The sequence below is a fragment of the Dermacentor silvarum genome, chromosome 4 (assembly GCF_013339745.2).
Source record: "Dermacentor silvarum isolate Dsil-2018 chromosome 4, BIME_Dsil_1.4, whole genome shotgun sequence".
In the NCBI taxonomy this organism is placed as follows: Eukaryota; Metazoa; Arthropoda; class Arachnida; order Ixodida; family Ixodidae; genus Dermacentor; species Dermacentor silvarum.
In genome coordinates, this window is record NC_051157.2 from 137081866 (window position 1) to 137094383 (window position 12518).

Genomic DNA, 12518 nt, shown 5'->3' on the forward strand with positions numbered 1-12518 from the left:
TTCAGATTTGTCCATGCGTTGTTTCATGAAATTCTTTCTGCCTTTTGCAAATATTTTGATAGGTGGCATCGGAGTTGGCCCCAGCTGAAGCTTCTTCCTAACACAGATTTGAGAAATTTAAACGGCACATTTTATGTCCAGCATCATTCTAGTAATGATAGCAAGCATCCCACCATATTAGTTATCACAGAAACGAATATGTTTAGGAGCTCTTTTTTCTAAAGTTATGAACTCGTATTTTTTGGCATGAAAGTAATGTACGTTGATGTCTAGACATACATAATGCCCGCCAAGAGGTGGTCATGCATTGCGACACGGACGTTCAAGATCAGAAATTTGCGTGCAAGTAATATTTACTGGAATGAAAACGCAAAGTATAAAGAGGCCGTGACGGATGCCATTTGCTTTGTCTCTACTGTTAGACATTTTGATGAAGAGTATTTCATGAGCAGTTAAGCACCTTGCCCTTTTTCTACACCATTATCTCGCCTGACTCGAACACAATGGGTGGTCGTTACGTCGCCAAGGGCTCTCATGTTTCCTGTATTCAGAAGAGCTTTAGAGTCTGCACATCATGGCACATCATGCTAAACGGCTCGTTCTACTCGTGATTATAAACCTCTCAGACGCCTCCAAAGTAGACAGAAGGCCAGTTATCAGTTGCTGTTGTCTGAAATCTTTCTTTCATGGATTTCTTTGAATTTGTGCTCTTTGAATCTGTGCTCAAGTAAGCTTTTGAATTTCATCAATGGAAATGCCAAAAGATGCCTCACACGTTTGCGGTAATATTTGTGAACATATTAGACGCATACGCAGAGTTTTGTTATCGGTATGTCGAGTGCTGCCAGCTAGTTTACCAAATCATACGTCAGATATGGGTATAGAATTTCTCCCCGCAGCCACCTAAGGCAATTTCTATGCAATTTTTTTTCGTCAAATGCATCACTCTCAGTAGGTTTTAGGTCCACCCAACTGAATGAATAACAACACCGCTATAGAGCTCCCCGCTGCAAAGATTGGCTACTTTATTTTGTACTTTTCGAGGGGTTCGAAGACGAAATGGATCGAGGCTGAGCTAGATCATTGTGGGTGAGAATAAACATTTTTGCAATTCAGGAAACACGCACGAGTAGAGAGATCGTGTGGCCTGCCGTATTCTCTCTCCTCCATCGTCAGTTTTTATTTTTTTTTTCCATTAAAGCAATGCTTAGCTTCAGGTTGAACTTGACCTCCACGGAGTATGCTATCGCTCGGAAACTAAAGCACCCAGACTTTGACACGACCAGGCACCGCTTATTGAATGAGAGAAAGCTCCCGTGACAAACTACATAAAATTGCATACGCGAAAGTACGCAGCTCTCTCTCTCTCTCTCTCACACACACGCATGTTTTATACCCACAATTCATACACATGGCATACATATATCACTGACACCTATTTTCGCGAGTTTAAATAGTTAATTTTAAGAATAGTGTGCTCGTCAAGGCCTCTGAGAACCTTAGCCCCACATTATTGCAGAGGCCATGCCTGTGATAATGTTACGCAGCTTGTATCAAAAGGTGTCCGAAGAGGCGCGACGTCCGATAACGGAGACGGGTTCGTATTGTTCATGCCAAAACCGTTAAAAACTGGCTGCAATCCATCTCCTGACTGATGATCATTCCAGTGGCGGTATTAGGCTGTCGATAGCGTAGCGGCATCGAGTATGTTAATCTTTGGTGCTTTGCGTGACAAAACGACGATCTGATTGTGACGCACGGCGGGGCTGGTGACATGGATTAAATTTCAATACTTGCAGTTCTTTACTCTACACTCGATTCTTATTACATGAGCATGTTTGAGTTTTGCCCCATTCGGAATGAGGCCGGAGCTCCGCCCAGTAACGAACCCGTGACCTTGTGCTCAGTAGCGCAACGCCACAGGCACTGTGCTACCACGGTGGGTATGAATTGAGAGTAGCCAGCACGACCCAGGAAAAATGGTTTGTTAGCGCCCGTATTTTATACCGAAAGGTTTAGGAGAAACATGTACGACGGTGCCAATTTTACGGTAATTGACCCTTACAGCAGCACCAGAAGTCGTGAAGAGCTTTTCAGCACTAACATAAATTGGACCACACAAGAACTCAGTATACTTTATACTGACTGAGGGGCTCGCACTGAACCGGGGCACAGTAGGGGTGGTCGGGAGGGTGGGGGGAGTTAACCTCGTTGTTGTGAACATAAGTTCATTCCATGTCATGCGTGAAGTGAAAAAATTAAATGGAAAACCAATACAAAATCGTCAATGGAAAACTTATTGAGCAATGCACGACGGAAGTTTCATTGAAGTCTCGTTGTTCTGGCTCAGTGAGTGTTGAAATTCCATGTAATTTGAGGTGAATCAAGGATGGTACAACGGATCGACAACGGAATTCAATACCCATTTTCGTAAGGGTATATATTTCCCATGTATTTGCGACATCAGTTCGCGTTATATTCGTAATATATTTATTCTTTTTCGGAGAGGCCAAGTTTGCCCCCTTGCGTTATGTTTTTGATGGTGTTATTTACGTGGTCGATATAGTACTCAGACAGCCGGTGCACAATTACAGCATTTGAATAGATTAGATTATGGGGTTTTACGTGCCCAAACCACGATTTCATTATGAGGCACGCCGTAGTGGGGGACTCCGGATTAATTTGGACCACCTGGGGTTCTTTAACGTGCACCTAAATCTAAGTACACGGGTGTTCTCGCATTTCGCCTCCATCTAAATGCGGCCGCAGTGGCCGGGATTTGATCCCGCGACCTCCTGCTTAGCAGCGCGACATCATAGCCACTAAGGAACCACGGCGGCTAATTTCAGCAATTGGGTGTTATGCCATCGGGAGGATCACAGCTGCTTCTTAAAATCGTAATTGTACGCCTTTTTTATCGCTATGGAACGCTTGTCCGAATTAATGTAAACGCTTGTGCAAACAATAAACTGGCACCAGAACTGTATTAGTCGCAAGAGAGTTAAAATGTGCATTGCGCCTAACAGAGACCCGCAGGGGCTCGGTGCGTGAGTGGAGTCTGCAGTACGGGACCTCATCAGCCATATCCTCCGGGCGCGCTCTTCGGACAAAGTCAAGCTCGTTCCGCAAGTCGACGCAGGACAACAAAGGTTCCCACTGTGCTAGGGTAGGGAGAGGGTTACGTGTGAAGGTCGTGGAGTGGTTGAACGCCCGTGTGGCGCGCTATATGGGGCAGTAGGTTCGTCGCAGTCGGGTCTTCTGTAAGGGAATAGTGTGGGGTATATAGAGTGTTATGGAGTGAAGATAAGGGAATGTGTTTGTTTGCGACACACGCCTCGTTTCGTGTGAGGTCCTTGTGAGGTGGGAGGTACTTCTCCCGCCGGCGTCTGTAGCGCTGGAGTATGGCATGAAAGTGCTTGGAAACCAGTTCTGGTCGTTCCCCTTCCCATAGTTTTGCTGATACGCTCGGAGCGTATGAGCCTAGGAATTGGGCTTCAGTTTCCAAGAGATTCGTGAACGCGGGTCCATGTGATTTGGTGTCGGCGTAGGGAGCGTGGAGCTTTGTAGAATACGATGTGCGGCTGGCGACACCCTACCTATGGCGTTGTGCGTGCACACTACATGTGAGACTCTGAGGACCATGATATTTTCTGCGCGTAACTTCATTGCAATGGCCAGGGCGATGGCCGCCTCCTTGGCTCGGTGGTGTCTGCTTCCATTACTGAGGCCACTGCAACCTCACAGGGAGTGCGGCCTATTTCGCTGATCAAGCGCGCTTCTCTGAGTGCGCGCAAAGCACTGCGTCCGTGTACAATGTGTCAGGGGAGTTGGTATGATTGCCGGTGAAGCGCGTGGCTCTTGCTTGACGTTGGTGTTTGTGACGCTCCATATGCACGTATCGCGGTATCGGTAACATTTGTATGTATTCTTTAATGGGCTGAGGGACACGCTGTATATACCCGCCAATTGCAGGTGACAATGGCTAACAGAAAGAGCAGAGAACTGCTGGTCTGGTCCTCATGAAGGCGCGTGACTCCCGTTTGCAGCTCCGATGCGCTTTGATAATTTATTCGCCAATGTCGTGCATTACCCACCTCTTCAAGTACTCGCAAAAGTTCTTTGCAGTTGGAGGCCCAGCACAATATTTCAATTTACGTCTTAGGATATAGTGCAATGACCAGAACTCTTGCGGAAGTGGTCTACATAATGATCACTGGAAATGTCCTTGCTTCTTAATTGCGCTGACTGCAAATATTCAAAATGTCAGGAGCTTGGTATATGAGTACTTCTGTGTATGTGTCATAGTGAAGGTTTCAGTGATTCAGACAAATAATGTGGCTTCTCCGTGCCATCTGCTCTCCTCCTGGAGAGCTTATGAGGTAGAACGGCCGTCTTTAAGATGTGTTGGTCCCGGGTCCATTCCCGGGCAAGAACAAATTTGCTTCCACTCCGAGGTTATCTTTGTCAGAACCCAGCATCGATTTCTTTAGGAGCAGTGTTGCTAGACTGAAAAGGGCGGTACTTTTTTGCATTTGTTTATATAAACGAAGTGAACTATTCCAGCGCTCCTTTTCTGACAGTTCACACCATTAGAACTATATGCGTACTGTAAACCGATCTCACGTTACGATTGTTTTCTTTCCGTAAAGCACCATGGAGTATTCCCGAGACGCGCAAAAAATCAATTTTTAGACGGTCCTTAGACATAAAGTTTATATAGAGGTGTCCTACTGCGACCTCGTATCCTAAATATTTCGGATCGAAAGCTTGCGTGCCTGCAGTGTTTAGAGGCACGAATGCGAGCAGAATAAATAGCCCTTGAGAGATGCCAGTTGCTTTGTCGACAGTGTGAGGCAGCCTTGACTGAGTGTGTTTAATCAGGGGTAGCAGTACGCATTTTCTACAGTTTTTCGCCGTCTCAGTCAAACCCGGTGTGTCCTTTAGTCGGCGAGAGCTTCTGCTAGTTGTGCATTTATCATAGCTTGAGAGTCCTTGCAAATCATGGCCCATATAGGTAAACTACTCATTCTGTTAGCATTGGTGAACGTCTCATGTGCCTGCGAAGTGGACGGGAGAGAAGGTATGACGAAATTCTGTTTACGCCATGTAAATGGTAACTTCCTCTCTCGAAATCCTGACTGTGTGCAGAAGCAGTTGTGAAAATAGTTTTTAAATTTTTGTAGAGCTCTTGCAACACAAATTTACAACGTCTAGTCCCACTTTGATTTTATGTCAAGGAATAGCAAGGAAGCTTTAATCACGCTCGTATATTGACGGCACTTATAAGATCTTTAAGCCGAGGGATCACTATCAGTGTTCTAGAGCTTCGCCGTTAAATACGTGCAGCATACAGCTATTCACGCCAGAGCTACATTGCGCTGAACTTTACATCTTCTCTACGTAGAATACAATTCTTAAGAATATTCTTGCAGAGTCGTATTTATACCTAATGCTTAATTTAAAATTAGTCCCCTTAACCTCCCAAACAAATTAACGGTTTATGAGAGGCGCAGCCGGGGAGCTCTGCCAATAGGTTTAGGCGATATGAGTCTTTAATTTGGACACTTGACGCTTAATACTGTATGTATACACTTGCACCTAAAGCTTAATAGGTTTGTTTCGGCACTGACGCTGCTCGGCATGTCGAAATAAGCGGCGAATCTTAACGCAGCCTAAAATATTGTATCAGTACAATGACAGTATTTTGTTCGTTTACGCTAGAGGTCTTGATTAATGAAGGAATTGAAATGGCGCAAGTCCAACAAAGTTCGTTGTCTCTCGTTTCTGTAGAAAGTACGTTCTGGAAAATTGAAGCTCTGGTTTCTTTTTAAGCGTGATTGTCGATTACTTGACAGTTTATTCCAAATAGCGACACTTAGAGATTGGAAGAGTTCTGCAGCACCCATTCCGACCAATATCTTTGAATTCATGTGCGATTTTGTGCTTGGGTCATGCATTTAATGAACTCTGTAATTGAACGGTCTGAGGTGCTTACTGGTGGAAGAGCATGAATCATTTACAATTTTCCCTAATATAATAATGTAGACTATAGCCAAAATGTTTCGGAGACCTCTGTGCAATAAACTCTCCACATTTATTTTAATTTTGATTATTACCAAGGTAGCAAATATGTACCATCCCCCCCCCCCCCCCCCAGATGTGATGTCAGATGTATGTAGAACTGCATGAAAGTGATTTAATCACATTATTACTTCGAGCTCTCGAGAAAATGAGCACGAATTTCATATAGACCAACATTTTGCCAGAGACGATGAATAAACGCTGAAGTGCGTTTCCAATACCACAAAACAACATGACAATTCGGCATGCAGCTTCAACATGGCCACCAACCCAACGATGGTGCATCTCCGTCTTTTTTTTTGTGTAAATAAAATAAACTTTTATCACTTTACACATGAGGAAATGATTACTTTGGTTTTGTACATAGATATGGCGTTTCTCGCATCTATCAGTGACATTTATAAAACAAAGAGCTTTTTCAAGTTCCTAACGTACCAGTCAGTTTTAAGAACCGATATCAAAAGCGATTACTTCCCTCAGCTATGTGCTCATTTCAGGAGGATATTAGACCCATGACATGACATTCCCTTCCATTTTCTGAAAAAGTCAAAGTGCGCCAAAATCACAGACATCCTTTTCTACATTCGCAGCACTGTGTAAAACATCCTCGTAAAGTCTATTGCGATGTTGTGTCCATGATCAGCTACAACCGAGGTCCCTGTGCTCATTTCGTGTGTACATGTTTACCGGCTTCGCTGTTAAGTGCATCTTATAACATAGGTCTCGAGAACTCGCATCCGAGCTGACCTCACATAATCCAAAAGTGCTTATTGCAATCCCCTGAGAATTGCACCAGTAACGGCACGCTAATTCAGTAAGACGTCTTCTACATGCTCTCATTTATTTCCGAAATAATATCGTACATTTGCGGAATGGCAGTAGTATATATAGCGCCGCTACAGAGGCCTCTAGTGCATGTAATATAATATTGTGGTTACGCATTATGTACTATTTCAAATCGAGTGAAGCCTCATATGCCCTTGATCGTGAATGGTTTTGCTTTGCCGTTCTGATCAGGTACAGAGGACAAGTCTTGGTCCATTCCGTAATATAGGAGTACATGCTTTTGGGCTAGTTTGTCTGGTACTGAGGCTTGGATTAAGCGACGCAGGTATTTACTGAAGCATGGCGCGTTATTACTAGCGTGTCGTCCTTGCTTGTGTTTCTATGTTCAGGTCTCTTAACCAGTACAGTTTCAGTACCTCTTGTGCAGTATGCAGGCTCTGGCACAGTGTGCAGTGCCAGATAATTTCCTGGGCAGTGCCTTAGAGTCTACATCAGGAATGGCTGGCCTGAGGATCACGTTTAAGAGGAAGCGTTAGCTCTGGGCCTCCGATCTAAATACATGGGAAAGGAGAAATCCTTTTTCTCGGCAAGGACTGCATAAAATTTGATAAGGTTTCTTGCATTTAAAAGAAAAAGTTGAAGTTTATATCTAGTGACTGTTGGTTGCGAATTTTCAATTTAGGTTGTCAATGTTTTAATAAAATTTGACACAAATAAAAATTTTCAGAAAAAGAAACTATCAAGTTTATATCTTTGTAACTCAGAAATGAAACACGATATCACAATTCTGTAAAGTGTACCTAATAGTGCATCTAAAGCGGACAAAAGTGATATAATATAAAGGGCTCTCAAGTAGACCATCAATGTGGGAATAGGGAATAGACCTTTGCAAAACCCTTGTAAACAAAGTAACACATTCACGTGAGATATACATTCACATATCATTTGTTTCCGCTTTGGATGCCTAATGAATGCAGTGTACAGACCTGCGATATGTATTCTAGCTCAAGAGTTACACATTTGTAAACTTCGTGCTTCTACATTTTTTGAACTTGCCAATTTTTGAAAGTACAATTACCAAAATTTAAGCCATAAATCGAAATTCCGCTTCAACATTCGTAGGATTTAACTTTCTCTCAAATTCAACAAATGTCATTGAAATCGGCCTAGTGGTTATCCCAGAAAAGTGTTTATGCATTTTACACGTACTTGAATAGGCGGCATCGGAGTTGATTGCGAGTTATAGCTTCATCTTAAGGTGACCTGGCGGACGAGAACCAGGTGGTCAAAATTATTCCGGAGCCCTCCACTCATAATCAGAACTGGCTTTCGCACGTAAAACCCCCGAAAGAAGAAGATAAGGTGACCTGGCATTTGGGTGGCCTCCGTGATTTGGTTGCTTGAAGAAAAAGCTGAAGACGCAAACCTTGCACTTTCAAAACAGACCTATGGACTTGTTCTATGCACAATGAAGGCTGAAGGAGAAACAAACTTTCATACACTTGTGCCTGAACATGCATACGCAAATGTTTGTAAATAGTTCATAGCAAAATTTTTTGGATTATAGTTTTCAAAAATCTGTACAAAGTAATTTCTTCAACGTACTAGCACTTATTTTACAATTTCCATACATATGTTTGGCTCATATTTGCGCAGGTAATAAACTTTTTGATTGAAAGAAGGGTTCTATGCAACGAAAGCAGCTAATTGATGAAACTTTAGACAAGCGGGGAATCTATTCTAACAGTGTTTTGCAGTGGGCAAATTGGTTTTGAGACCTGGGGGAGCACTCCGCTGTGATGCCAGACACAGGAGAGGATATAATCAATTTATGTTCATTAAACACGACAAGCGCAGAGTAAAACTGCTACATGAATGCCATAAAAGCGAATTATTAGCAAAAATTAAGCCACTGGAACACGGTCACGGAAGTTTTCATCTTTACTATATAGATCGTTTTCATGTAAGTAATATCCCTTTTCGGCGGTTATATTTCTTATCAAACATTGGCCAGGTAATCGCAATGCCACATGAAATACTTCACTAATTTCTCGTTGCTTTTGTTTATCCGGCATAACAAGTACGGTGGTATTTTTTCAAGTTTTGGTTGTCAAGCTCACTTTGAGCCGTGCACAACGGGTTTTCTACATGGCGGTGATGTTTTTCAAGTGTAATTGTGTTCTTGTTGACCATCAGTAAAACATCAGCCTGTCTTTACATCATCATCATCAGCCTATATTTATGTCCACTGCAGGACGAAGGCCTCCCCCTGCGATCTGCGATTACTCCTGTCTTGCGCTAGCAGATTGCAATTTGCACCTGCAAATTTCCCAACTTCATCACCCCACCTAGTTTTCTGCCGTCCTCGACAGCGCTTCCCTTCTCTTGGTATTCATTTTGTAACTCTAATGGTTCAAAGGTTGTCCATCCTACGCACTACATGGCCTGCCCAGCTCCATTTTGTTCTCTTAATGTCAACTAGAATATCGGTTATCCCCGTTTGCTGTCTGATCCATACCGCTCTCTTCCTGTCTCTTAACGTTAGGCCTAACATTGTATTGCAATAGCAATTATATGGACACTTCAACAGGATTTCTGCCGTAGGCGTCTCCGGCGCCGTGAGGTTCCGTATGAAGTCCAATGGCGGTAAAATCGTCGCCGCGCGCCGTATGCGCGAGTGAAAACGCGCGGGGGACGCGTGCTATCACGGAAAGCGCACGCACGGCGGAAAGCAAACGCGACCGTCGCGCGAAAGACCGTGGCGGTATGGGAGGGAGGGAGGGAGGCGGGGCGACATTGTTCTGCTTCAGCAAATGCTTATCTTGAAACTGGGCGCAAGGGGAACTGGCCACTCAATCTCCCACGCGAAAGCAAGAAAGCGGGAAGGCAGCACGGGAGGGAGGGGGGGCAGCTTCTCCTCTGCCAACAACTTCTCCTCTGCACTGCACTTTGCCCAGCGGCGGCGGTCGCCCGCACCGTCTCTTATCTCCACACAGCTCTGACCTTTGTATGCGCTGTGCATTCGCCGCTCAGTTTCCGTTCAAGCGATACACCGCGCGAACCGAACCTTCGCCCGCTGCGGCGGCTGCGCTTGCTGTCAGTGTTTTGACAGTCGTTGTCTGTGGTCACTCAGTGTGATCTATTGATGTTTGCTTGTGCGCGCTGACACCACGATTGTTAATTCAGTTAGTAAGCGAATGTGTCCAAGTTTATGCAGCTGATAAAACTACTATCCCTACTCCGAATCGCTCTCTACTAATTTGCTATCGCAATTGATGCTTCGCCTTTCGGGCGAAACTGCGACATTTTTTTCCGTTCCATCGGTCTTTGTGCGGTCCTTAACTTGTTCTCGAGATTCTTAGTTAACCTCAAGTTACTATCCCATATGTTAGCACCGTTTGAATGCAATGATAGTACACTTTTCTTTTCAACTACAGGGGTAAGCTTCCAGTCATGATTTGGTATTGCCTACCGTATGCCCATCCAACCCAATTTTATTCTTCTGTAAATTTCCTTCTCATGATCAGGGTCCCCTGTGAGTAGTTGACCTAGATAACCGTACTCCCTTACAGACTCTAGAGGCTGACTCGCGATCCTGAATTCTTAGTCCCTTGCCAGGCTATTGAAGCATAACCTTTGTCTTCTGCATAATAAACTTCAACCCCACTCTTACACTTTATCGGTTAAGATCCTCAATCATTAGTTGTAATTCGTCCCTATTGTTCCTGAATAGGACAATGTCATCTAAAAACCGAATGTTGCTGAGATATTCGCTGTTGACCCTCACTCCTAAGCCTTCCAAGACTAAGAGCTTGAGATTGTATCTCCTTGCCTGACCCCTTTGCGACATATGACTGCCTAAAGGACATAGATTTTAAAGGCTACGAAACAAATTCAGAAAGCTTTTCGTACATAAGTGTTTTTTGCGATTGGCCGTACGCGTTCGATTACAGTATGTGCAGAAGTAGAATGGGCTCGAATTTTCTATTACGAACCATTCTAGTGTAAAAGTGTTTTCCGAATATGAACCCGCGTTTTTTTTGTGCACTGTGCATATTTGCACTTGCTATTGATGTCACGCATTATTGTGCGAAACTCTCTAGAACCTGTTTAATGTTGCGATTCTTCACGTTGGATTCTATGCCACTCTTATCATCCAACGTTCACGGAAGGCTAATCCCGTAGATAACGCGGGTGAAGCGCCGCTACTTACGAAGCGCGACAAGGGTTGGCATTGGGATAGAATCGCGACATTATGCTGGCCTAGAAAGTCTTTTTTCTTTCTTTTTTCAGTCTCGTTTGCCCAGGCACACGTTACCTTGAGCGTGAAGGTGGGTTCAGGTGCGAAATTTAGCTCTCATAAACAGTCATCCAAAGAAAGTGTCCTCCCAAAAAACAGCTCAAAAAGTTATTTTAAATAAATGCTTTCTGTACGGGTTCTTGATTAAACAAAGCTGTTGTTATTCTATTTCATTTCCGCCATTAGCTCTCCACGATTGGTCAAAATATTTGAGGCCACGTTCACTTCGCCTGCCTGATTACACGCTGATTATGCATAAGTATGACCAAAAAGAGAAAAAGAAATGCTTTCCAGTTTTATGCCTTTGTCGCCATTACGCAACCGCTATAGGTCGAAATTGGACCCAGTTCGCTTGTCTGTGATGCGATATTGTAAAACTGCGAAAAATCATCACGTGGAAGTGGAGAAGTCCCATTGAACACGAAGGGTAATGGCGGTTAAAACGTTTTTAGTTTTATGGCTGGGGACAGCCCCTCCCCGAAAGGAATAGAAGATGGCTGCCCACCCATCATTGACGCGTTGGTTGCTCGAAGCCGCCGACGAGAATGGACTTTGCCCGATGAAGCGTTTGCTGCTTCGAATGTTCAATTTCTGAGCCATTTTCTTCAACGCAGAAATGCTGTGCTGATAGTGCATGAAGAAGTGGCCAAGAAATTCGGCCAAGTGATCGAGCGATAGCGATTACTGATAGAGTGAATGGTGCTGTGCGCGGAGCTCCCGTGAGTGATGACGCGATTGACCTCGCTCGGCCATCCGTTAGTGCGCTAGTCCGGGTTTGCGGGCGTGAACATGTATCGCATCTCAAACACACAAAGTGGGCCATCAGCACCACATGTGCACAGTGATTGTAAGAATAAGGTGTCAGGCCGTTGTGGCTAATCTAAAGCGCTTTTCAATTATGAATGGAGACACATTGACAAACTACTACATGAGCGTGCACGCTCATGTAGTAGTTTGTAAATGTGTCAGTGACATGTGACAGCGTTATGGTAAAGATATGGTCAGCAACGCATAGGCACCCTAATTATAATGCTGATTTGATAACTGTAAATCGCTGTACGTGCAGTGTTTCAGGTAATGTCATTCGTCGGATCTGAAGCAAGGATTGAAATCCACTAAAACGGAGCACAACGGCCATTTTAAACCGCAGTGTTTATGAGACTATTTTCTAAGGCTCCAGTTTGACTGCCATGCTTCGCCTACTGCAAAACAGTCCAATAAGATCACCTGGTGCTTTCATTTCACCGTCCCCTGTTTTCTGTATCGCTATTATCTGAGTATAATAAAATGTAGTTGGAAAAAACATTAAGCGACAATTTAGAGCATGTTTTGCGCTAGACACCGCCGACTT

General features: G+C 44.0%; 2 protein-coding genes across 7 annotated transcripts in view; one reads left to right on the forward strand and one right to left on the reverse strand.

Annotated features, from left to right (window-relative positions):
- LOC119448927 (cytochrome P450 3A8) overlaps positions 1-12518 on the reverse strand; it is a 381638-nt gene that overhangs the window by 211872 nt on the left and 157248 nt on the right. The gene's annotated exons all lie outside the window — the stretch shown is intronic.
- The window catches only part of LOC119448925 (uncharacterized), a 349207-nt gene that overhangs the window by 111857 nt on the left and 224832 nt on the right, over positions 1-12518 (forward strand). The gene's annotated exons all lie outside the window — the stretch shown is intronic.